We start from the raw sequence: 26998 nt of genomic DNA on the forward strand, positions 1-26998 counted from the left end.
GTAGCTCCTATCCGTAGGCAGGTCATCCTGACATCTGTCCCAGTCTGGCTGAGTCCTGGGTTTTTATGGGCTCATAAGGGAGGAAGTGCATGCTGATTGGTCCATGGGTGGCCATGGGTGGGCCCAGAAAAAGCACCATAAGTTCTCACTCTGGGCTGTGGACACCACCTGGAACTGACAGGTTGGCCCCCAGGCTTCAGGCCCTCCCTGGCTTCAAGGTGGTGCTTCACTGGGACTGCCCCTTTCTGCCCAGGGGCCTATCTGCTTCCTGCTGCCATCTGCATGTCATCCACGGCCCCTGGGCTGTTTGTGCTGAGGGGAACCCGCAGGCCCATGCTAAGCAACCCTCAGCACCATCCTCTTCAGCCTCCCTCCCATGCTCATTGGCCCCCAAAGTCTGGAGGAGGCCCAGGCAGCAGGGGGCTGGCATGTTGGTGCCACCCTGAGCACATCCACACCTAACCAGGTCACAGCAGCACCTAGGCTTGGCCACAACTTTGTTCTGGAGTGGGTGCCAGGAGCAGGGAGAGGCCAGGCAGTAGGAGCAGGCACTTCTGAGCTTGCAGGGGTGAGGGGAAAGGAGTGGGGTGCAGGGGGTTGGGGAGTGGGGGCCATGGGGTCCTGGGCCCCCAAACTGCAGGGATGCCTAGGTCTGCAGCTACAGCTGGGCAGCTGTAACTGTGCCTGGGAGGGTGGGGCTCCTGACCTGCCAACTCGGAAGGGGACAGGGCTCCCACCATCTCCATGGAGTACACAGTCCTGGTCACACCTCCCCTGGTGCAGCTGGCGTCTTCACAGAGGCCACTCCAGATGGGCCGCTGCTGCCATCGGAATCAGTAAACATATCCTTTTGTGGAAAATCATTTTTGAACAGTGTATAAGTAGCTTTCAACTACATAAACCAAGTGATACAGAAAAGATGCTTTTGTTCTTTGGGACTTGAATTGGAATTATTTTACTTTCCTTTTACATTTTTAAAACGTTGTTCATAGGGTCAATTAATATCTAGTGAGTATTGATAATATGCAGTCTAGTTTCTAACACTGGGAAAGATTGGAAACTCATAAAAGATGTTGTCCATGGTGCTTGACTATAGACAAACATTTTCCATTGGCTCCTCCTAAATTGCAAGTTCTCCAATCTTTGCCGTGTTCAGACTTGTAAAATAGCTCACTAGTTAATGAGAGAGACCTCAACATTAGAGAACTAAAAACCAAAGAAGATGCTATGTTATTATTACAGGTGGAGCATCCATTATCCAAAAATCCGAAATCCAAAATGCTCCGGGATTCAAAGCATTTTTGGGCCAACATGAAAAATTCCATTCTGACCTCATGTGACAAGTTGCAATCAAAATGCATGTGTACAACACACAGTTTATTCAGCGTCCCTAAGAAAGAACCTCCCAGCCCCCTTCAGCTGTGATATATGTTTTCTACATATGATATATGTTTTCTACATATGATATATGTTTTCTATCCTCAGATTCTCACATAAAAAATACCTTGTACAGTAACTTTTTAATCAAAACACAGCATCGTAGGTGGAGACTGAAAGCCTGCTGTTGTTTGTTGTTGCTGTCATTTAACAGCTGACGCAGATATTCCAGTGATGCTACGGTGCTGTTTAGTTACACTAAACACATTCTTTCTTACTGTATTAATGATATGTCTTTTTTTACTGTAAAATTCTTATGTGTGAATTAATGTAAGAAAATGACTGTGTATTGGTAGCATATAAATTCAGAGTCAAGAATGATGGTAATGCCAAACAACCACAGACTGTCCACATGTGTGGCTGAGATAGTGACACCTTTACTTTCTGATGATGGTTCAGTGTACACAAACATTATTTTATGCACAAAATTATCTAAAATATTATATAAAATTACCTTCGGGCTATGTGTATAAGATGTATATGAAACACATATTAATTTCATGTTTAGACTTGGATCCAGTGCCTGAAATATTATGTATATGCAAATATTCCAAAATCTGAAACACTTCTAGTCCCAAGCATTTTGGATAAGGGATACTCAATCTGTACTTTGTGTTATCTTGAGTGGAAAATAAGGGGGCTTTATAAAAAAATGTTTTACTCATGTCTGACTATTTTCCATTTCCCAGTTTCTAATTAAAGAGGGTTTACCAAGTAACCTCATAAATCTGTTCCAGAGCAAGAGTGGTCTATAAAGTGCTCTGTGACTTAATGTCTGTGTTTGCCAGAAGCTCTGTACATTGCCCTGAGAACTGCAGAGAGAATTGCTTTTGTGTAATTATTCTGAGATAGCAGCATCTGTAAAACTGCAGAGTGCATCAAGATTACCATGCAACATGCTTTACAAATATTCCTGAAGTGGATCTAGTCTATCCAGGACAGAGAAATAAGGACTGGGGAATAAGGTGTGGGTGGCTATGAATGTCAAAATATCTTTGTTTATAACCATCAAGTTTACTCCCACACATTCTCTATTTTTATATTATCTTCAACCCTCCTGTTCATGTGATGTGTTTCCAAAATACTCAGTGTCAGCTTTGTGAACACAGGAATCACAACTTGTATGTCAGGATCCTAACAAGGGCATTCAAAATGGAATGATTCAAAGAGAGCTGATTTGCAAACAGACTATTTAACAGTTGTTGGGCAGGGGAAGCATAAGATAGTGCAGTAGCCCCAGGTAGTAGCAGTTCAGCTGTTAACCACCCTTAGGCTCAGAGAGATGAGATTGTTACTGGAAAATGGAAGGAGAAAGTCTCACAGAAGCTTCCCTGAAAGGAAAATTATTCCTTAGTAGACTGACACAGCCTGCTCCAGGCAGTCCCAGCAGGGAGAGAACCAAAGAAATAATTACTCTACCATCACTTTCTCCATCCTTTCAATCTCCTGCAGGTGCCGCCTGTCAACAAAACCCAACCAGTAGCCGGAGGACACTGGAACTGGCAAGTATAGTCTCTGCTGTAAACCTCCCACTTTACAGGGCAGGGTGGAGAATGATGGAAAGTGGAACTCAGGGGAGTTAAGGAATGGGGAATAAGCTGTGGGTGGCTATGAGTATGAAACTTAAAATATCTTTGTTTATGAACATCAAGTTTACTCCCACAAATTATCTATTTTTAAATTATCTTACATGAACCCTCCTGTTCATGTAATGTGTGCCCCAATACTCAATACTACATGGGAGATATCCTTCATATGATCTTTATCCACTCTCCTTTGGAAGAGGAAAATAGAAGGTCCAGGATTGTAGTTAGGAGTGCAGACTCAGGGGTCAGGCTGCCCACATTCAAGGCAAAATCTACAATTTGCTGGCTGTGCAAACTAGTGTAAGATTTTTAACTTCTTCTTGAGTTAGAGTTCTCTTCTGTAAAATAGAATTAATATTGTCTAGTGATATCTCAAAGTATGGATAAGATAATATGTGTTAAGTCCTTAGAATAGTGCCTTTCACTTAATAGATGTTAGTTGATTGTGTTTTTTAAATATTTTTCCTGACAGTAATTTTTTTTATAAATCCAATTTATTTGCTGATTATTAATGGATTCTAGTTACTATGTAGGTTCAATATAGTTACCATTTTGGTATGTACTTTCAAACTTATTTTCCTCTGATACATAATTTCACAAAAATAGGCTCAAGCTATATATATTATTTAGTTATCTACTTTTATTCCCACTCAATAGTAGAAATCTAAATATGTCATTCAGTATTTTTTGAAATCATTTTTAATGGTTGCATGTATTATTTTGTCATTTGGAGTTACAATGATTTACTTTAAATCATTTGAATGATGTACTTTATTTTAAAATGCTTCCCAGCACTTTGGGATGCCGAGGCGGGTGGATCACGAGGCCAGGAGATTGAGACCATCCTGACTAACACGGTGAAACCCTGTCTCTACTAAAAATACAAAAAGTTAGCCGGGCATGGTGACGGGCACCTGTAGTCCCAGCTACTCGGGAGGCTGAGGCAGGAGAATGGTGTGAACCTGGGAGGCGGAGCTTGCAGTGAGCCAAGATAGCACCACTGCACTCCAGTCTGGGCGACAGAGACAGACTCTGTCTCAAAAAAAAAAAAAAAAAAAAAAAAAAGTATAAAAATACTTTAAATGATTTACTTTATTTAAAAATACTTAGGGCCAGGCACGGTGGCTCACACCTCTAATCCCAGCACTTTGGGAGGCTGAGGCAGGTGGACCACCTGAGGTCAAAAGATCGAGACCATCATGGCCAACACAGTGAAACCCCGTCTCTACTAAAAAATACAAAAAAAATTAGCTGGGCGTGGTGGCGCATGCCTGTAGTCCCAGCTACTTGGGAGGCTGAGGCAGGAGAATCACTTGAACCCAGGAGGCAGAGGTTGCAGTGAGCCAAGATCTCACCACTGCACTCCATCCTGGTGACAGAGTCAAAAAAATAATAATAATACTTTAAGAAGTTTAGTTTATTTCTATTTTTTAAGCCAGGATAAGCTCAATATCCATGGTAATTTCACTAGGATCATGCCCTAGAAACAAAACTTTTAGGTCTAATGTAGGTATATCTTTAAGGATTTTTTTTTTTTGCTGTAATTAATATTTTATTCTTCTCTTCAACATTGTGCAAAGGCTTCAACATATTCGACAAATAAAACTTTGATGACATAATCATTAATTTTCTCTGAAGTCAACCATATAATACTTTAAGATGACATGAAAGTTTGTACATGAGAGACTGGAGTTTCTGAAGCTTATATGTTCCTCTTTTGGGGAAATTTAAAGCGATGCGTTGGCAATACAGCAATGCAATTGTAGCTTCAAAAATATTAATTTCCTTACCAAAGGTTAATGTCCTATAACTGACCCTCCATACTTTGCTGTATTTAAAATTTGGGGGAGGATGAGGTTTTTTAAAACTTTATTCTTTACTAAAATGTGAGACTAATTTTTAGTAATGAATCTGCAGGTACAGATTTGTAGGTAGCAACCTGATGAGTTTACAGAGCCACTAAGGTCTTCAGTTGTGGGTATGTGGGCCTAGACTTTGGAGACACACAGCTTTGAATTCTGGTCAGACATAAGTTGTGTGACCTTTACTCCAATTTCTTCCTCTTTGAAGGATTGCTCAATTATGTCTGTGCAAAGTGCAGATGAATCTTGGTGAATAGCTGTGGATTATTATCAACTTAACCAGGTGGTCACTCCAAATTAGCTACTATTCTAAATGTCTTTTTCTTGGAGAAAGTTGACACATTCCCTAGCATGTGGTGTGCCACAATATATTTGACAAATGTTATATTGTCTATTTGTGTTGGTAAAGATCAGCTGAAGCAGTTTGCTTCTACCAGTCAGGGCCAGAAATCCACCTTCATTGTCCTATTTTAGGGATATGTAATTCTCCAGAACTGCAAAGATTTTTACCTGCCAAAACTTGTCACTTCTCCATTTCACAATACATCATGTGGTCCAATGTGATACTGACAGTATTTGCTGATTTAGACCAAGTAAGCAGGAAATAGCAAGCATTCTAGACACCTTAGCAAGACACAAGTGGGTGGGAAATAAACCCCTTATAAATTCAGAGGACTGCCACCTTATTGCAATTTCCAGAAGTCCATTTTCTGGAGCATGTTGATATATCCTTTCCAATATGAAGGATACATTTCTGTATCTGTTTTCTTCTACCACTGAAAAAGAGGAACTGATCTTAGTGGACCTCTTTGGAGGTCAACATATACCTCATTTGGGCCTGCTTCTCTAGCCCACTTCCTGAATAACCATAAAGGCTGCCAGCTTTGAGTAGGGCCCAGAACAAGAGAATGCAACAGCTCTAAGCTAAAGGCAAGCTGCTCTGCTACTCATGTTATACGACCCAACAGATCTGATGGTGCTCAAAGTGTCTGTGACAGATAGGAAGGCTCTATGGCACCTTTAGCAGGTAAATCACAGAAGATACCCTTAGGATCTTGGAGCACAGCTATGTCATCCCCTGCAGATAACTATTCTTTTGATGAACAGTGGCTGGCTTACTTTGGGGCTCTAGTAGAGACTGAATGTTTAACGATGGCCCAAGACCTGAGCTATGAATTGGATGTTATCTGACCCATCAAACCTTAAAGTTGAGTGTGCACAGCAGTATTCCATCACATGGAAGTGGTAAATGAAATTAGACTTATGTAGGTCCTGAAGGCACAAGTCACATGAGCAAGATTCCTGTGACCCCTACTCATACTACATTGCCCCTTCTCTCTCATCTGTCTTCTCATGGGGAGTTCCATGTGACCAGTTGACTGAGGAAGAGACTATTTGGTCTACTTTATAGATGGTTCTGCACAATACACTGGCATCACCCAAAAATGGCCAGTGCAGTACTCCTGTCACATTTAGGGATGATTCTGAAGGACAGTGGTTATGGGACATTCCCCCAGTGGAAAGAGCTTTGAACGGTTCACCTGGATGTTCATTGTTCCTAGAAGGAGAGATGACCAGAGTGATGGATTTACATTGATTTGTAGCTCCATTAACCTGGAAAGTAAAACTGTCCCCAGCCACTTTGTACTCCTTATGCCAATTAACCAGCAGGCTTAAAAAATGTGATTATTGTTCTGATGGGTGGTTTATCCTGGCTATGAAGGGAAAATGGGGTTGCTACCACACAGTGTGGGTAAGAAGGAGTATGGTGGCTTGCAGGAGGTCTTCTGGGGTGCCTCTTTGTATTTCCATATCCTGAAATCAATATTAAAATGAAAACAATTCAATGCAGTGAGGACTGCTAATGGTAGTGACCCTTTAATAATGAAGGTATGGGACAGCTCACCAGATAAGGAGTCATGACAAGAACCGGTGTTTGCCAAGGGCAAGTGTAATATGGAACAGGTGGTAAAAGAAGGAAGTCATAGGCTGGGCTCAGTGGCTTACGCGTGTAATCCCAACAGTTTGGGAGGCCAAAGCCAGCAGATCATTTGAGCCTCAAGGGTTTGAGACCAGCCTGGACAACATATCAAAGCCCCATCTCTACAAAATAAAACCCACAAAAACTAACCAGATACATCGTCATGCACCTGTAGTCTCAGCTACTCAGGAGGCTGGAGTGGGAGGATCACTTGTGCCTGGTAGGCTGAGGCTGCAGTGAGCCAAGATTGCACCACTGCACTCCAGCCTGGGCACACAGAGTGAGACTCTGTCTTAAAAAAAAATTAAAAAAAAAAAACTTTTGTTAAGTTCAGGGGCACATGTGCACAATGTTCAGGTTTGTTACATAGGTAAATGTGTGTTATGGGGGTTGATTGTACAGATTCTTTCACCATCCAGGTATTAAGCCTAGTACCCATTAGTTATTTCTCCTGATCCTCTCCCTCCTCCCACCCCCTGCCCTCCAGTAAGCTCCAATGTGCATTGTTCCCCTCTATGTGTCCATGTGTTCTCATCATTTAGCTCCCTCTTATAAGTGAGAACATGCGGTATTTGGTTTTCTGTTCCTGTGTTAGTTTGCTAAGGATAATGGCCTCCAGCTCCATCCTTGTCCCTGCAAAAGACATGATCACATTCCTTTTTATTGCTGCGTAGTATTCCATAGTGTATGTGTACAACATTTTCTTTATCTAATCTATCATAGGGGCATTTAGGTTGATTCCATGTCTTTTCTATTGTGAATAGTGCTGCAATGAACATATACGTGCATGTGTCTTTATAATAGAATGATTTATACTCCTCTGGGTACATACCCGGTAATGGGATTATTGGGTTGAATGGTATTTCTGCCTCTAGGTCTTTGGGGAATCACCACACTGTCTTCCACAATGGCTGAACTAATTTACACGCCCACCAACAGTGTAAAAGTGTTCCTTTCTCTCTACAACCTCGCCAGCATCTATTATTTTTGGACGTTTTATTAACAGCCATTATGACTGGCGTGAGATGATATTTCATTGTGGTTTTAATTTGCATTTCTCTAATGAACAGTAATGTTGAGCTTTTTGCACTTGATTGTTGTCTGCATGTATGTCTTCTTTTGAGAAGTGTTTGTTCATGTCCTTTGCCCACTTTTTAATGGAGTTGTTTTTTTCTTATAAATTTGTTCCTTACAGATGCTGGATATTAGACCTTTGTCAGCTGCATAGATTGCAAAAAGTTTCTCCCATTCTGTAGGTTGTCTGGTCACTCTGAAGATAGGTAAAAGAAAGAAGTTATAAACACTAGCTACAACCTCGTTCCCTGTCATAGAAATGAAGACTAAACAGTTAACATCAGAATTCCTCTTTTGGTGGAGGGGAGGGAAGCATAAGGAATTCCTTTCTATTTTCCTCTTTTTTTTTTTATAAAAGAAATTAACTTGATACATTTTCTAGAGTCAGAGTAGAACATATTGTCCCTCATTATAGGAGGAAGATGAGAGGAGGGGCTGAGTGTCCTCTGAGGTAGGGGTTGCTGGATGAGACAGAGGAAGCATTTGTGGCACTATGTGTGACTGTTTTGGGGGTACTGGGAAGTTAATATCACATCTGGATCAACACAAGCGGCATAAACACAGTGTCAATGTAGCAGGAGCTCAGGAGACCAGGAGCACTGGAACCCAATTTACCTAGGCTTCTGTAAAGCATCAACAAAGGCTCTGAGAAAACAGAGCTGATGGTTAAGAACATTTTGACACCCTGGAAAGTGTTGTGCTGAGAAAAATATTGTGAATTGGGGAGCTGTGAGGAGCCTGCTAGGGAAAGAAGAGTCACAACTGACAGGACAGTACTCATAATCTAGTCAAAGGATTTAGCCAATGTAAAGACAGATAGCATGTGTGGGTATTCATTGAGATATTCCTGAGCTGTAGGTCATTTACAGCAAGAAGGCGGATTTGAAATAAAACCAGATATTTTATTGGGCCTCATTTCTTCAAGATGCTGTGTGAACATGAAGAATTCACAGGGCCAGAGAGCAAAGGTTAACACACTACAGCTCATGGGCTGAAACCAGTCTGCCACCTGTTTTTGTAAATAAAGTTTTATTGGAATTTGTATTGTCTATGACTGCTTTTACACTACTATTACAGCACGGTTGAGTAGTTGATACATAGACCATACTGCCCACAAAGCCGAAGAAAATATTTACTATTTAGCTCTTAACAGAAAAAGTTTGCCACTCCCACTATAGAACAGCATTATAGACATAAGTCACATTCCTGGGATCCATGAGACACATAAAACTGTAGGAACTACTGGAGTTTGTGTGCCAGTGACACTTGGACAAAAGCGCAGAAGCTCACTGGGGGATTTTTTGGTTATTTGAAATGATTTAACATTTCCTGTGAGATATAATTTAATTAAGTAATAATAAAGGTCTAAAGTAGAGCAAAGGATTGCTTTCTATTGTCTCTTTTAGAGAACACAGGAAACTCACCTTTTAATGTCCAAATGATAAAGAAAAACTTATATGGGGTATCAACATTATCAATCATTTGGAGATGATTAGAGAAAAAACAGATTACCTCAATGGAGAGGAGCAGTGACAGGGTATGTGTACGGTGCCTGGGTCCAGACAGTCTTTTGTGTTGGATACTCCAACAGGGGATCTTCAAATCTCTACTCTGATCAGTTCTGAAAGGCAGCCCAGAAGTTAAAGAAAGAGACTGTTGGGTTGAACATCTGAGAAACTAGGACACATCATGTCTTTATAGTGACTTGATTAAAATATAAAGGATTTTTTTGGAAAATGCTTTTGACTGATGTCTGTCCCTTAGTATCCTGGGCCCACTGACCCTATAAACAATCCCGTTTATTGCTGCTTAAATCTAGCAGGTTGAGAGGTATTTTCCCTAATCCTTGAACAATGACAAGAGACTAGGGATAAGGATGGCCACCAGAACTCCCAGCAGGAACTGGAATTTCCGTGTCTTATGGGTGGGAGGTGACCTCTGTTGAGACAGACTTTATTGGAGTTTTCTTCCTCCTAGAACACACAAAGATGCAGAATGAATGAATTTGTTGGTGCTGCTGCATTATTAGAAGAGGCTTCTGGTGCTATGACTTCTGCCATCATTGGAGAAGTCAAGAATGCATTTTATTCTTTAATGTTTTCTTAAAATGAAAAGGCATTCTATCTTAAGAGACACTGCCAAAAGGCTCACATGACAGTGTCTGAGCTAGGCAAAGAAGTAGAGTTGAAACTGTCGGGGCTTTATAATAAATCATGTCTCAACTCAGCTAGGCTGAACTGTGTTTCCCAGAATTTCCTTGTGTTTCCAGTCAGGATGAGTCAGTAGACATTTTTGCATGTGATTTAGAGGGTGGAAAAGAAGCAACTATTTAGCCTTTTTATGCTTGGAACGTTCAAGCAGGTGTGTTTGTGAACCACAGAATACTATGGCCCATCTCCTGGGTTAACTCCTTGGTGTACCAGACCTGCAACTACTCCAGCTTCCCCTGAATCCTCCTTCAGCATCTCTGAATCCTGGGCCAGGTGTGTAGTTAGCTCCATGATGAAGGGCTCCTGCTTCTCCTGCAGGAGGGGTTAGAGGCAGTGAGAGCTGACTTGGGTTCTAGTCCGTATTTGTGGAACTGCAGCTCGTGATTGTGGTTCCAGCCTGTCCTTGTCCTGCCCACTGGACATTCATCCATCTTCCCATTTTTGCCACCTGCCTCATGTACTTGAAGCTTCAGTACCAGACATGAAATCAAGAGCCTTACAGAACCTGCTTGGCCAGCTTCCACAATTGCGTAAGATCAAATACCCAAAAGAAACATGTGTATATCCCTTCCAGTGGCTCTGCTTCTGTTGCTGGATCCTGACTAATACACAGTCAGAGATATCGAGTGAAACTGGGATTAGAAAACCAGTGATCTACTTTCATTTCTGCCAATTCTGGCTCTGTCGTTTTGTGAAAATTATTTTACTTTTCTAAGCCTCAGTTTTTTTAAAGTATATGCCTTTTACCAAATGATCCTCTTAAATTTCATTCCAGCTCTAGGGCTATCAGGTGACTTGATGATTGTATGTCCAGATATACCAGATGCTTCATAAATAACTTTCTAAGTGCAGTGTATGGAGATTATGTTATGATTGCATCTATTTTAATACTATCTTTGATGCTCAAGTACATAGCTTGTGTGAGAACCATGCCAGCTCAGTTCACAGTATGACCTTTCTACTCCATAGTATAATTTTGTAGAGGATGTTAAGCTTTAAAAGGTAGAGTTGTAAAAGGTAGGCTCTGGATAGGGCTGGGACTAGATAGGTAAGGTAAGCAAGGCACTTAATGCACATTAAGAAGACACTCACTCTCATGTCTTGCAAATGTGTGGTCAGCACTTGCATTACCTGCAGAGTAAGTATCTCCTTAAATTTTATGCCCTAGGCCCTCACTCACTTCACTCTCATCCAAGTCCTGATTTCTAGAGCCAGACTGCTAGGTTTGAAGCAAAGATCTTCTACTTGCAAGTGTGATTGTAGTTACAGCCTCTGTTATTTTGTTATACCAGCCTGAGCTAAGACATTTCTCAACTTTTTCCAGAAACTCAATTAGCAGCCAGGCTCTTTAACAGCAGATAGACACAAATTCAAAAGCATCACACCACATTATGTTCCACATACAGTATTGGTTAACTATAATACGCCAAGTAATGGCATTGCCCTATCTTGAGATATCTTTATGGATTAGAGAGGAACATTTTAAAATAAGAGCTGTAAAACTGTACTGTTGTAGAGCCTTAGATGATCAAATGACCTTAACCAAGTTTCTGATTAGTTTAACAGTATCGTTGGAAGAGACTTATTTTTCTGTCTACCAAACTGTAAGGCATTTGAGGGTAGGATCCATCTAATAATAATAACATATGCCAGTTATTTAATATTTAGTGGCTGCAAAGTGTTATTCTAAGTGGTTTGCATGTATAAAGTCATTTAATCCTGACAACTCCATTAGATTTTTAATTGAAAATTAGATTATCAATTAATTAATAATTACCATTATTATTCCCATTTGATAGATGAGGAAACTGCAACAGAAATACTAAATAATGGCTAGAGGAGCTAGCGAGTGGCAGGTCTGAGGTCGAACGAAGGCAGCCTAGCCCCCAGAGCCCTGTCTCGACCCTCCGTCTCATTCACTGCTGAATCCCTAGTACTCATCCCAGAGCTCATCAGTTGGCTTCACTAAATGTTTATTGAATATATACCTAATGGCTGTTTTTATTAGATGAATGCCAAAACCAGTCACATAAACTTACTGTGTATTAAAACAAGGAAGTATCCAGGAAATGGGGGTGAAAATGTCATTTAGAAACAGAGGAGGAAAGTGATGGAAGAATAAAGCCTGCATGCAGTAGGAAGGTTCGCTGGGAGTGGAGTGGCTGCAATACGAGAGGAAATAGCGTTACTGCATTTCTGCATTACTGCATTTTTACTTACAAGTGTGCAATCTTATACAAGTTATGTAATCCTTTTGAGACTGCTTTCTCGTATTTAAAAAGGAGATAATCACAATATATATCATAAAGCTGTTTCAGAGGTTAAACACATATTTTAAGTAAAACACCTAAGAGGGTTACTGGCACATCGGTAGGGATCAATAAATGTTAGCTATCTTTAGTTTTACTTGCATTATACGCAGAACATTAGAGGCATGGAACAGTGTCTGACACATGGTTGAAATTCAATATATGTTGACTGAGTGAATTAATGAATGAATAAAGATGGATCCATAAAGATAAATGGATGGCTAGATGGACAAAGTATGTTTTCTGAGTTCAGCTTCCCTAAAAAATACAGAGAATACAGAGAACAGCCACTGAAAAATTATTGGCAATTATCTCTATATTGGAGGAAACAATTTAGAACAACCTCTGCTGGTCATGATTGGGTTCAGGGATATGACTGGATTGGAGGCAGTAAGGTGACTTCTTTCATTCATCTTCCAAGAAAACAAAGTACTACTATATTTGAACTTACCTGGTAACTTTTACTCTATGTTGTTGTCGTTGTTTTCAAAAATAAACAAACCCCTCCCCACTCTTTCCTTTCTCTTGTTTTCATTTGTGTTTTTTTAAGTGTTTCGTGCTCACTTACCTAAATTACAAAGGTAACCTGGAAACACGGGGCTACTTAATACGAGGTATAAGGGATTATGTACTGCCATTGTGAGAACCCCTCATACAATCCTGCCTTTTTTCTTTAGTTTCCCTCTTTTTGATCAGATTATGCTCCTGGTGTAAATCAGGCTCAGGACCAAGAGCCCTGGTGGGACCAGCAAGAGGGACACAGCAGGAGAAAGAAGAACAATTCCTACCAAAGCATGTTACTAAGTTTCTTTCTCTCAGGAAGTAATAACAGGAATGTTTTCATTTTCTCAGTTCTAATGATTTCATACTGAAAGAGAAAAAATATGTCACAAGACCAGTGATCTCCATGGCTGGATTGGCTCCAAGAGAAAAAATCCATGACAAGAATAGCTGGGAGTTGAGTCACTGTGCCCAGAAGTTCTGCAAACATGATTCAGGAGGTAATTCTCTCTGCTTTAGTGTAGCAGGAAGGTGTGGAGAACGGTCCACTAACATGTATTAACAGCGTGCAGTTTGCCAGGCACCATCCCTGAGGCTTTTCTTGGTTTAGCTGATTTAATCCTTACAATAAACATCTGTGATAGGAAGCAGAGGGAAAGAGAGTTTAAGCAATTTCCCCAGGGCCACACAACTAAAATGCTGCTCTATTTTGCTTCAGACCTGGAAGACCTGGCAATGTTATCTTAGTTTGGAATATTAACCAAAAATATAAAATTACAAAGACAGGCTCCAAATAGTTCTTTATGCTTTGGAAAAGTAAGAAGTCTCAAAATATAATTGAATTGTGAAAAATGTAAAATCTTCAGTCTAGGTTAAAAAAAGTAATTATGGAAGAACACAAAATATATATTACTTACATATGTGTTATAGTAATATTATTTACATATGTTTGTATTTTAAAATATATAATATAAAATTACTTTTATATATAGTATAATTAAAAGAATGTACATGGCCTAAATATATTTTGATAAAAATAATATATAGTCTTCTTTCATATGCACACACACACAGAGACATATATATAATGGAAACATACAGAATGGTAACAGGTTTTTACCAACAATTGCTTGTAGCTAATGTAGAACATACTTGAGAAAATGGCTTCTGTGAAAGACCAGTTAGTACCAAAATAATCTGGCCCAGAAAAATAGCCACCATTCTTGACTACATTAATAGAAAGAGAATAACCCCCAAAGGGAGATGAGAAGCATTCTAAAGTGCACTGATCATGAGTTTCTATGTGATGATTTGTGTCCATTTGGAGCTCCAGTGCTTTAAAGCTGAAATGAACCCTGGCCTTTCACCACCCTCCCTGCCCATAGTATGGTATATCCTCTTATTCCTTCCCTCTTAGCTTACTGAGAGTGTAATTTCCAACCAGTTAAGCCAAAGAGGACTATTTTCTAGAAAAGGAGAGAGAGAATGAATTAGCAGATAAATGAAGAGTGTGAGGGAGGCCTTGGGTGGTCCTAGGGTTGGAAGAGAGTTTTGGAGAAGCATTCAGGGATTTGCTTTCTACCAGGTGGCAGAATATAGGGAAAGATGGGAGTGTAAGGGGTTTGCATTTATGGAAGGATTCCAGATTTCTAAATGTATTGGCAGGAGCCAAGTTCCTGTCATGACCCTTGATTGGAGACCAGGGCTTCGAGCCAAACCACAAGGGATGATAGAGAACAATTGATAGAAAAATTCATTCATTTCCTGAGAAAGTAATAGGAAAATATAAACCCACAAACAAAAAGTGACCTTCCCATGCTCCCAGAGGGGTAACAGAATTGACAGTGGAAGGAGGGATTTTCCAGCCTAAATCTGGCCTATACACACTGTACTTAGGTAAGGAAGTGGGAAATGGTAGCCAAGTGTGAATTAAAAAGCAACTCAACACCATTTTGGACAAAAAATGGGGCCAGGATTTAAGACATGGTGTGAAGCACCTGGTCAATTTCTTTGACCTGGAAATTCTAATTTCTGGAATGCATCGTATTGAAAAACCCACACAATTGTACAAAGACGGACATACAGTGATATTCACTTCAACATTGTTTGTAATAGTGATAATCTGAAAATGACTTAAATGTCCAGCAAAAATACATTAATTAAACATTAAAATATGCCTATTAAATGTTGTCCTTGAAAAAAAATAGCAAGATTATAAGTACTGACATGGAGAGATACCCAAGATTTATCATTGAATTGAAAACCACAGCTACAAAACAACATGGATGGGGAGTGATTAAAGTATATTATGATCCAAGTTTAACTTCAGACTTTTATTTTGTTTATACTGATTAATTTATAATATATAGATTTTTATTTTTATAATTAGAAAACATATGCAAAAAATTTAAGGGTATCAATGTGTAGCAAAGAAAAAAACAAAAGGAAGAATCTCCCTCCATAGTCAGGTAAAAAGTGAACGTGCTCTCAGGCAAACAGGAAATGAAGCAGGAAGAGGTTCCTTGAGACACTAGAAGGCAGGGGAGGGGTCTCCTGGGTACATTCTCCCTTTGCCTCCCACTGCCTCGCCTGGCATTAAACACAGCTGGATTACATTTCTGCTTTCAGAAGTTTGCACTCAGAGTGATGGTCTCTCCTAGGAGGGGACCCTCAATTCTAATTTTGTGATCTGCCATCTCCAAACACTGTCCCCATTCTAAGTTGGTCCCAGCTTCACCCATTCATCTCCAGTCAGAGTTTCTCATGTTGGTTCTGCTGATTTCTGCTACTTTTGACCGTAGCCCATATTTATGTGTCGGTTGGAATTCTGAAGTTTTCTTCACCATCTGGTTTCTCTAAAGATAGAATGTGTGAGGATGTTTTATCTGATGCCTTCTTCCTCGTTATTATTCCAGAGTAGAAATTTCTGACTAAGCTGCTCCAGTGTTTTTTAATGGTATCATTTCTGAAGTTGGTTTCAATGGCCAATTTTGGAATTCATGGCTGAATATTAATTCTGTTTACCTCTTTGCATTCCAGCTATTATAATCCCAATTTACCCTAAAGAAACTCTTGCCTCAGATATTATAGGTGAAAAGTCTTAAACAAAGAAGTACAAAAAGGAAAAGCACATTAATATATTTCCAACTATGGTCATGCCACAGAGGAAATAATAAATAAATTTGGTTTTAAAAACAGTGGCTATTTATGATTTTAAAAAGAAGGCAAATATTTGTCTGTTAAGTATTTGCAACTCTTGAGAAGGATTCCCTCCTTGACCAAACTTTAGGCAGGTTCCTTTTTAGTCAGAGCCCTCTTTCTTGACTAGGCCTCAACATGGCTCTCATCCTTCTCCTTCAGAGACCAGTTTTAGCAAAGAATCCTGCTGAGCCACTTTATCAAGAATGCCCCCCCACCCTGATATACAATTAAGTACTTCTTTCCCAGGCCTTGATATCTAAGCAAGTTCCTTTTAGTAATTTTCCATCCGATCCTTCATCCTGCCTATTGACTACAAATCCACACTTGTTGTATTCAGTGTTGAGTTTAGTCTTTCTCCCATATTGCAATAGTCTGTCTCTCTCATTGTAATAGTCTTGAAAAAAAATAAAATCTCCCTTGCCATTTTAACAGGTGCCCACTGCAAAATTTATCTTTAACTCCACAAGGTTGCTATCAATACTTAATACTTTACAGATGTGGAAACTAAGGCTCCAATAGATCAAGTAATTATCCAAGGTCAAACCACTGGTAAGTGGTAGGAACAGATTTGAACTCAAGCATTGATATTCCAGAAACCAAACAAACACTTCGCTACTGCACTTTTTGTCTGACTTTCTCAGCTCAATAGTTTGTGAAAACATCTCAGTTTGGAACCAGTTTAGGTCATAAATGCCAGTTTTAGGGAAAGTATTAGGCAGGATGTATGATGATGGTATTTGGCAATAAGCCACACTATTGGGGTATGAAATCCAGTCCTCTGGCATGAACATCATAGGGCCAGCTACTGAGAACTATACATACTATCCCTACTTAGTGTTCCTGGCTGAGATATTCAACCCTGGCTCTTGGTTCTCCATCAGAATAAACAGTTATGGTACTATTAGAGTTTTCCCTTTAGTGTTCCATGTGCATTCACATGCAGGGTCTACATTGTTGCTGTTGATAAGGCAAGAGTTAATCAACTTTACTCTTCTCATTCCACAGAGATGGAAACCAAGGCACAGAACTACTGTGACTTTCCCAGAACCTCAGACCTAGACTGGTTTGCACCTTGAACTTGATTCCAGGATATGGATTCATGAAATGTTAGTCATCATATTTCATACTGAGAAAGGTCCTGGAAGGATCATCCAAACCAACGATTTTTATTTCTCTGAGCATAAAACTGAGACCTGTTTTATGATTTATCTAATATCACAAACAGTTGGTGACAGAAGTAGGAAATACAGCTGAGGCCAAAACTCATTCTGAACAGCAAATGAAAACAGATACTTTTGGCCGGGCATGGTGGCTCATGCCTGTAATCTCAGCACTTTGGGAGGCTGAGGCGGGCAGATTACCTGAGATTGGGAGTTTGAGACCAGCCTGACCAACATGGAGAAACCCCGTCTCTACTAAAAATACAAAAAAATTAGCCGGGCATGGTGGTGCATGCCTATAATCCCAGCTACTCAGGAGGCTGAGGCAGGAGAATCGCTTGAACCCAGGAGGCAGAGGTTGCGGTGAGCCGAGATCGCGCCATTGCACTCCAGCCTGGGTAACAAGAGCGAAACTCCGTCCCAAAAAAATAAAAAAAAGAAAGAAAGAAAACAGATACTTTCATCGAATCCATTATGTGCCAGGCACTATTCTAAGAGCTTCACAACAAGCCTATGAAATAGGTGCTACCACTCTTTACAGATGAAGAACTGATGCAAGTTCACACAAGCAGTGCATTTCAGAGTTGAAATCAGAAACTATATAGTTTAGATCCAGAGAGTTGCTGCACTTAAGGAACACACTGAACAAGGGAAGTTCTAGAATTGGGCAGACCTGGACTTCTCTCCTTGGGCATATCACTTAAGTTCTCTGAATCTTCTCTTACTCATCTGTTAAATGGCCATATTTCACATGAGTGTAAAATGGAGTAAATTAGGTAAGTCCTATAAAGCCCTGAGCAAAAATTCTCAATCAATATTAGTGTTAAGTTTCACTTAAAGCTGCCTCCTTGCATATTTTAAGTTCACCCTGACAGTTTCTCTGTACATAGTAAACTATAACCTAACTGGATGTGTAAACAGACTGTAACCTACTCCTGTGCCACTCACAGTTTTGGCCAATCAAAGGTGGCCAACCATTCAAACCATGTTAAAATAAGGCAAATGCTGGGCTGTAACCAACACTTCCATTTCTGTACCTCACTTCTGTTTTTTATAGGTCATTTTCCTTTTTCTGTCCATAAATCTTCTACCAGGCAGCTGCACCGGAGTCTCTCTGAGGCCACTCTGGCTCGGAAGTCTGCCTGATTGGTGAATAATTCTTTGCTCAATTAAACTCTACTAAATTTAATTTGTCTAAGGTTTTTCTTTTAACATTAGCTACTGATGTTACTATTAATATTAGCTAGTGATGACAACAGTTCTCTGGAATCCACCCTAGTCCTGTGGTCATTTTTAGATTTCTGGTTCTCTGACCACTACATTGCTAATCCTCCTTCTAGTAAATTTTCATCTACCTTGAACTTCCTTACACACTATTCCCCCTAAACATTGTTCCAGTTGAGTGCCCAGCCAGAAAGATTAAAGCTCTCCCTGCTGAAATCTCCTTTCCCTCCAGCAGGAAACCAGTGTAGTTATGTTGTTTGTACTTGCCAGGATACACTTCCATTTCATATTTGCAAGTACACATAAAGGTATCCTTCATCAACAGCACAGTGCTTCCTTTCCTCCGAATCTGCCGTCAGCTCAGGCAGATTTCTAAGCAGCAAATCAGCCTTTGCCAGAACACTGCAGGACACCAGTGCAGCGCCCAGCCTGCGACCATGAGGTAAAGGATTTTTTCTTGCATTTATCCCTTGAAATTATGTCGTGTGCCTTTGAAAACCTCAAGGTAGATTTTCTTAGGTGCTGGATTTGGGCATCTGCTTAAATATTTAACATACCTTAGAGAATACTTGTTTCTTGTTAATTCAGGCATTTTAAAATTTGTGGCACTTCCAGACTCATATCAACATTCCCTGATGGAAGCCTTTAGCAATCCTAACCAGGAAGTGGCCAGAGCCTGGAGCCAGAGACGAACGTCCCTCGTAGGAGGGGTTGCTGGAGGGGGAGGGGCAAATCTATTTCATTCTGTCCTTGCAGGCACATTTTCATCAGTTAATGATGCAAACCAGGCTGAAACGTTCTTAACAAGCATGTGTGTTTCTGTTTTTCATTTGAAAGTCAGGAGCATGAGGCTATATTCATCATAGAGGCAGGGTTTCTCTGTGTCAGAGCTCAGCATTGGCAGCTGTAGCAAAGGACAGGCTGCATTTAGCTGGTTCTTTTCTAAGGAGCCACAGTCAGGCACTAAACCAGCATCTACACCTCTGAGGCCCCTAAAAGCCTCCAGTGAAGCTGGGCTTGATCAGACCTCAAAAAGATCTCCCTTTGCGTTTTGCTCTTAGTTCTCAGTGATCTTTAAAAAATAATAATAATAAAAAGATTAGAATCATGAAAGATTTTTCTCAGGATATGAATACTATAGGCACACTAAAGAAACTTTGGAAAAATGCCAGCAAGTATAAGCGAAAAAAAATCATACTGCCCCTTATATCGCCCACTGAAATTAAAATATTTAAACATTATGCTTCTGTGTACACCTATATACACTATATGTCAGGCCTCTGAGCCCAAGCTAAGCCATCATATCCCCTGTGACCTGCACGTATAAATCCGGATGACCTGAAGTAACTGAAGAATCACAAAAGAAGTGAAAATGGCCTGTCCCTGCCTTAACTGATGACATTACCTTGTGAAATTCCTTCTCCTGGCTCTTCCTGGCTCAAAAGCTCCCCCACTGAGCACCTTGTGCCCCCCACCCCTGCCAGCCAGAGAACATCCGCCTTTGACTGTAATTTTCCACTATCTACCCAAATCTTATAAAACAGCCCACCCCATCTCCCTTCGCTGACTCTCTTTTCGGACTCAGCCCACCTGCACCCAGGTGATTAAAAAGCTTTATTGCTCACACAAAGCCTGTTTGGTGGTCTCTTCACATGGACGCGAGTGACATTTGGTGCTGTGACTCAGATCGGGGAACCTCCCTTGGGAGATCAATCCCCTGTCCTCCTGCTCTTTGTTCCATGAGAAAGATCCACCTACGACCTCTGCTCCTCAGACCAACCAGCCCAAGGAACATCTCACCAATTTTAAATCGGGTAAGTGGCCTCTCTTTACTCTCTTCTCCAATCTCTCTCACTATCCCTCAACCTCTTTCTCCTTTCAATCTCGGCGCCACACTTCAATCTTTCCCTTCTCTTAATTTCAATTCCTTTCCTTTTTTGGTAGAGATACAGGAGATGTGTTTTATCTGTGGACTCAAAACTCCAGTGCTGGTCACAGATTCGGGAAGACAGTCTTCCCTAGGTGTTTAATCACTGCGGAGATGCCTGCCTGATTATTCACCCACATTTCATTGGTGTCTGATCACCGTGGGGATGCCTGCCTTGGTCATTCACCCACATTCCCTTAGTGGCAAGGCAATTGTGGGGACACCTGCTTTGGCTGCTCACCCACATTTGCAGCCCAGGGCTGCTCACCCAACCCCTTCTCTCCATGTCTCTACCCTCTCTTTTCTCTCCACTTTCCTGGGGGGCAAGGACCCCCTACCCCTTCTCCACTTTCCTGGGGGGCAAGCACCCCCCACTCCTTCTCTCCGTGTCTCTACCCTCTCTTTTCTCTCCACTTCCCTGGGGGACAAACACCCCACCCCTTCCCCATGTTCCTGGGGGGCAAGAACCCCCCACCCCTTCTCTCTGTGTCTCTACCCTCTCTTTTCTCTGGACTTGCCTTCTTCACTATAGGCAAACTTCCACCCTCCATTCCTCCTTCTTCTCCCTTAGCCTGTGTTCTCAAGAACTTAAAACCTCTTCAACTCACACCTGACTTAAAACCCAAATGCCTTATTTTCTTCTGCAATGCCACTTAACCCCAATACAAACTCGACAGTGGTTCCAAAGAGCCATAAAATGGCACTTTTGATTTCTCCATCCTACAACACCTAGATAATTTTTGTCGAAAAATGGGCAAATGGTCTGAGGTGCCTGATGTCCAGGCATTCTTTTACACATCAGTCCCTCGTCCCTCCCTAATCTCTGTTCCCAATGCAACTCATCCCAAATCTTCCTTCTTTCCCTCCTGCCTGTCCCCTCAGTCCCAACCGCAAGTGTCACTAAGTCTTTCCAATCTTCCTTTTCTACGGACCCATCTGACCTCTCCCCTCCTCCCCAGGCTGCTCCTAGCCAGGCTGAGCCGGTTCCAATTCTCCTTTAGCCTCCGCTCCCCCACCCTATAATCCTTCTATCACCTCCCCTCCTCACACCCAGTCCAGCTTCCAGTTTCATTCCGCGACTAGCCCTCCCGGACCTGCCCAGCAATTTCCTCTTAAAAAGGTGGCTGGAGCTAAAGGCATAGTCAAGGTTAATGCTCCTTTTTCTTTATCCAACCTCTCCCAAATCAGTTAGCATTTAGGCTCTTTTTCATCAAATATAAAACCCAGCCCAGTTCATGGCTTGTTTGGCATCAACCCTGAGACGCTTTACAGCCCTAGACCCTAAAAGGTCAAAAGGCCGTCTTATTCTCAATATACGTTTTATTACCCAATCTGCTCCCAACATTAAATAAAACTCCAAAAATTAAATTCCGGCCCTCAAACCCCACAATAGGATTTAATTAACCTCGCCTTCACGGTGTACAATAATAGAATAGAGTCAGCCAAGTAACAATGTATTTCTGAGTTGCAATTCCTTGCCTCCACTGTGAGAGAAACCCCAGCCACATCTCCAGCACACAAGAACTTCAAAATGCCTAAGCCGCAGCAGTCAAGCATTCCTAGAGGAACTTCTCCATCAGGATCTTGCTTCAAGTGCCAGAAATCTGGCCACTGGGGCAAGGAATGCCCACAGCCCGGGATTCCTCCTAAGCTGTGTCCCATCTGTGTGGGATCTCACTGAAAATCAGACTGTCAGCTCACCTGGCAGCCACTCCCAGAGCTCCTGGAACTCTGGCCCCAGGCTCTCTGACTGACTTCTTCCCAGATCTTCTGGGCTTAGTGGCTGAAGACTGACACTGCCCGATCACCTCAGAAGCCTCCTGGACCATCACAGATGCTTTAGGTAACTATTACAGTAGAGGGTAAGTCCATCCCCTTCTTAATCAATACAGAGGCTACCCACTCCACATTACCTTCTTTTCAAGGTCCTGTTTCCCTTGTCTCCATAACTGTTGTGGGCATTGACAGCCAGGCTTCTAAACCTCTTAAAACTCCCCAACTCTGATGCCAACTTGGACAACATTCTTTTATGCACTCTTTTTTAGTTATCCCCACCTGCCCAGTTCCCTTATTAGGCTGAGACATTTTAACCAAATTATCTGCTTCCCTGACTATTCCTGAACTACAGCCACATCTCATTGCCACCCTTCTTCCCAACCCAAAGCCTCCTTCATGTCTTCCTTTCATATCCCCCCACCTTAACCCACAAGTATAAGATACCTCTACTCCCTCCTTGGTGACCAATCATGCACCCCTTACCATCCCATTAAAACCTAATCACCCTTACACCACTCAATGCCAATATCCCATCCCACAGCATGCTTTAAAAAGGATTAAAGCTTGTTATCACTCGCCTGTTACAGCATGGCCTTTTAAAGCCTATAAACTCTCCTTACAATTCCCACACTTTACCTGTCCAAAAACCAGACAAGTCTTACAGGTTAGTTCAGGATCCGCACCTTATCAACCAAATTGTTTTGCCTATCCACCCTGTAGTGCCCAACCCGTACACTCTTTTGTCCTCAATACCTCCCTCCACAACCTCTCCACAACCCAGTATTCTGTTCTGGATCTCAAACATGCTTTCTTTGCTATTCCTTTAAACCCTTCATCCCAGCCTGTTTTCACTTTCACTTGGACTGACCCCGACACCCATCAGGCTCAGCAAATTACCTGGGCTGTACTGCTGCAAGGCTTTGCGGACAGCCCCCATTACTTCAGTCAAGTCCACATTTCTTCTTCATCTGTTACCTATCTTGGCATAATTCTCCATGAAAACACATGTGCTCTCCCTGCTGATCATGTCTGACTAATCTCCCAAACCCCAACTCCTTCTACAAAACAACAACTGCTTTCCTTCCTAGGCATGGTTAGGTATTTCCACCTTTGGATACCTAGTTTTACCACCCTGACTAAACCATTATGTAAACTGACAAAAGCAAACCTAGCTGACCCCATAGATCCTAAATCCTTTTGCCACTCCTCTTTCCATTCCTTAAAAACAGCCCTAGAAGCTGCCCCCATGCTAGCTCTCCCTAACTCATCCCAACCCTTTTCATTACACACAGCGAAAGTACAGGGCTGTGCAGTCAAAATTCTTACACAAGAGCCAGGACTGCATCCTGTAGCCTTTCTGTCCAAACAACTTGACCTTATTGTTTTAGGCTGGCCCCCACCCCCATGACTGTATCTCTCTGATCTACCTGACATTCACTCCATTTCCCCATATTTCCTTCTTTCCTGTTCCTCACCCTGATCACACTTGGTTTATTGATGGCAGTTCCACCAGGCCTAATCGCCACTCACCAGCAAAGGCAGGCTATACTATAGTATCTTCCACACCTATCATTGAGGCTACCGCTCTGCCCCCTCCATTATCTCTCAGCAAGCCAAACTCATTGCCTTAACTCGGGCCCTCACTCTTGCAAAAGTACTACACATCAATATTTATACTGACTCTAAATATGCCTTCCATATCCTGCACCACTATGCTGTTACATGGGCAAAAAGAGGTTTCCTCACTACGCAAGGGTCCTCCATCATTAATTCCTCTTTAATAAAAACTCTTCTCAAGGCTGCTTTACTTCCAAAGGAAGTTGGAGTAATTCACTGCAAGGGCTATCAAAAGGCATCAGATCCCATTGCTCAGGGCAATGCTTATGCTGATAAGCTAGCTAAAGAAGCAGCTAGCATTCCAACTTCTGTCCCTCATGGCCAGTTTTTCTCCTTCTCAATGGTCATTTCCACCTACTCTCCCACTGAAACTTCCACCTATCAATCTCTTCCCACACAAGGCAAATGGTTCTTGGACCAAGGAAAATATCTCCTTCCAGCCTCACGGGCCCATTCTATTCTATCGTCATTTCATAACCTCTTCCATGTAGGTTACAAGCCACTAGCCCACCTCTTAGAACCTCTCATTTCCTTTCCATCATGGAAATCTATCCTTAAGGAAATCACTTCTCAGTGTTCCATCTGCTATTCTATTGCTCCTCAGGGAATGTTCAGGCCCGCTCCCTTCCTTACACACTAAGCTCGGGGATTTGCCTTTTCCCAGGGCTGGCAAATTGACTTTACTCACATGCTTCAAGTCAGGAAACTAAAATCCCTTTTGGTCTGGGTAGACACTTTCACTGGATGGGTAGAGGCCTTTCCCACAGGGTCTGAAAAGGCCACCATGGTCATTTCTTCCCTTCTGTAAGACAAAATTCTTCTGTTTGGCCTTTCCACCTCTATACAGTCTAATAACGAACCAGCCTTTATTAGTCAAATCACCCAAGCAGTTTCTCAGGCTCTTGGTATTCAGTGGCGCCTGGTTTTACCTCAAACTGCCACCCTTAAGTCTCTCTTTGAATGGATAGAAGATCTTTGGTGACAAAGTATACTCTAATACTTTCACCCCGATGAAGTCCTATTCTTTACTTTTACACTTACTCTTATTCTCGTTCCCATTCTTACGCCACCCTCTACCTCTCCCCAGCTATCTCCACCACACTATCAATCTCAGTCACTCTCTCCTAGCCATTTCTAATCCTCTTTAACAAACAATTGCTGGCTTTGCATTTCTCTTTCCTACAAAATCGCTGAGGCCTTGACTTACTCACTGCTAAAAAAAAAGGGCGGGGGGACTCTGTATATTTTCACATGAAGAGTGCTGTTTTTACCTAAATCAATCTGGCCTGGTATATGACAGCAATAAAAAAAACTCAAAGATAGAGCCTAAAAACTTGCCAACCAAGCAAGTAATTACACTAAACCCTCTTGGACCCCCTTGGACACTCTCTAATTAGATGTCCTGGGTCCTCCCAATTCTTAGTCCTTTATTATCTGTTTTTCTCCTTCTCTTATTTGGACCTTATGTCTTCCATTTAGTTTCTCAATTCATCCAAAACCGTATCCAGGCCATCACCAATCATCCTATACAAAAAATGCTCCTTCTAACAACCCCACAGTATCACCCCTTACCACAAAATCTTTCTTCAGCTTAATCTCTCCCACTCTAGAAGCAGCCCTGAGAAACATCGCCCATTATCTCTCCATGCCACCCCCAAAATTTTTGCTGCCAACACTTCAATACTATTTTATGCTATTTTTCTTATTAATATAAGAAGACAGGAATGTCAGGCCTCTGAGCCCAAGCTAAGCCAACATATCCCCTGTGACCTGCACATATAAATCCAGATGGCCTGAAGTAACTGAAGAATCACAAAAAAAGTGAAAACGTCCTGTCCCTGCCTTAACTGATGACATTACCTTGTGAAATTCCTTTTCCTGGCTCATCCTAGCTCAAAAGCTCCCACACTGAGCACCTGGTGACCCCCGCCTCTGCCAGCCAGAGAACAACCCCCTTTGACGTAATTTTCCACTATCTACCCAAATCTTATAAAACGGCCCCGGCCCTATCTCCCTTCACTGACTCTCTTTTCAGACTCAGCCTGCCTGCACCCAGGTGATTAAAAAGCTTTATTGCTCACACAAAGCCTGTTTGGTGGTCTCTTCACATGGAAAAGAGTGAAACTATATAAAATAGATTTCTTTGGAAAATATTTCAAAGTTAAGGGTGTATGTTACAGTTGGTTTCATCTTATCCTTTCACTTAACATTATATTGTGAGTGTTTTCTGATATTATTACAATTTTTCAATGACATGGGTATTGAGAGCTTCATAATAATATTACAAAATATGGATGTAGGATGTAGGATGACTTCTCGGTCTCCTTTCTTTGTTCTTTTTTTCATTTCCTTTCTTCCATCCTTCCTTCCTTTCCTCCTTCATTCCTTTTTTCCTTCCTTCTCTCCAATCCTTCCTCTTACTTCCTTCCTTTGTTCCTTCCCTCCATTCTCTTCTTCCTCATTTTTTCCCTTCCTCCCTGCCTTCCAGATTCCTTCCTTTTTAGCTTAATTAAATGTATACATTCACATCATTTAAATAGTCAACGTGATCTACAAGGTAGGAGACATAGCAACCCCCTTCCCCATTCCACCCTATTTCCCAGTCTCCAGAGGTAACCACATATAACTCTTTTGGTGCCTATTTTGTGATTTGTTGCCACACCCTGAGATTCTTCCATGCTGTCTTTTTTCAGTTTAAAGTATTTATTATAGTTAACCTACCACAATACATGATACCATGATACACATGAGTTATATAGTCTTAACTAGCCTTTTGATTTTTTTTTCTTTTAAGCATGAGACCACAAGGAGTCACATACTGACCTTTAGGCAGGACAGTGCTTTACTCAGAAATCCCTGACCATGAGCTGAGTGCAATGATTCCTTGACTGTGGGTTGGCTCCCCTGGGAAAGGTCCCATTATGTTCTATGTTTGGGAAGAAGTGTATACATGGTTATTTAGGGCCAGAGCAGGATACTGTTGTGGAAACAACTCATGATCCTTCCAAATTAGTGTTTCCCCTTCATAATATGAAGTCGTCACCTGTGGGGAAAAGCAAGAGAGATCAGATTGTTACTGTGTCTATGTAGAAAGAAGTAGACATAGGAGACTCCATTTTGTTCTGTACTAAGA

General features: G+C 41.5%; 1 long non-coding RNA gene across 20 annotated transcripts in view; it reads right to left on the bottom strand.

Annotated features, from left to right (window-relative positions):
* Positions 1-856: 856 nt before the first annotated feature.
* The window catches only part of LOC129393230 (uncharacterized), a 78344-nt gene continuing 52202 nt past the window's right edge, over positions 857-26998 (bottom strand). For 17 of the 20 annotated variants that reach the window (XR_008619988.3, XR_008619990.2, XR_008619983.2 and 14 more), the window contains 2 exons: positions 26689-26908; positions 8953-13595 (listed from right to left, as the gene is read on the bottom strand). This is a non-coding gene — a long non-coding RNA (uncharacterized LOC129393230). The other 3 variants (XR_010113262.1, XR_008619991.2, XR_008619989.2) reach the window with 3 other exon arrangements.

Source organism: Pan paniscus, chromosome 8, assembly GCF_029289425.2.
Source record: "Pan paniscus chromosome 8, NHGRI_mPanPan1-v2.0_pri, whole genome shotgun sequence".
NCBI classification, from domain to species: domain Eukaryota; kingdom Metazoa; phylum Chordata; class Mammalia; order Primates; family Hominidae; genus Pan; species Pan paniscus.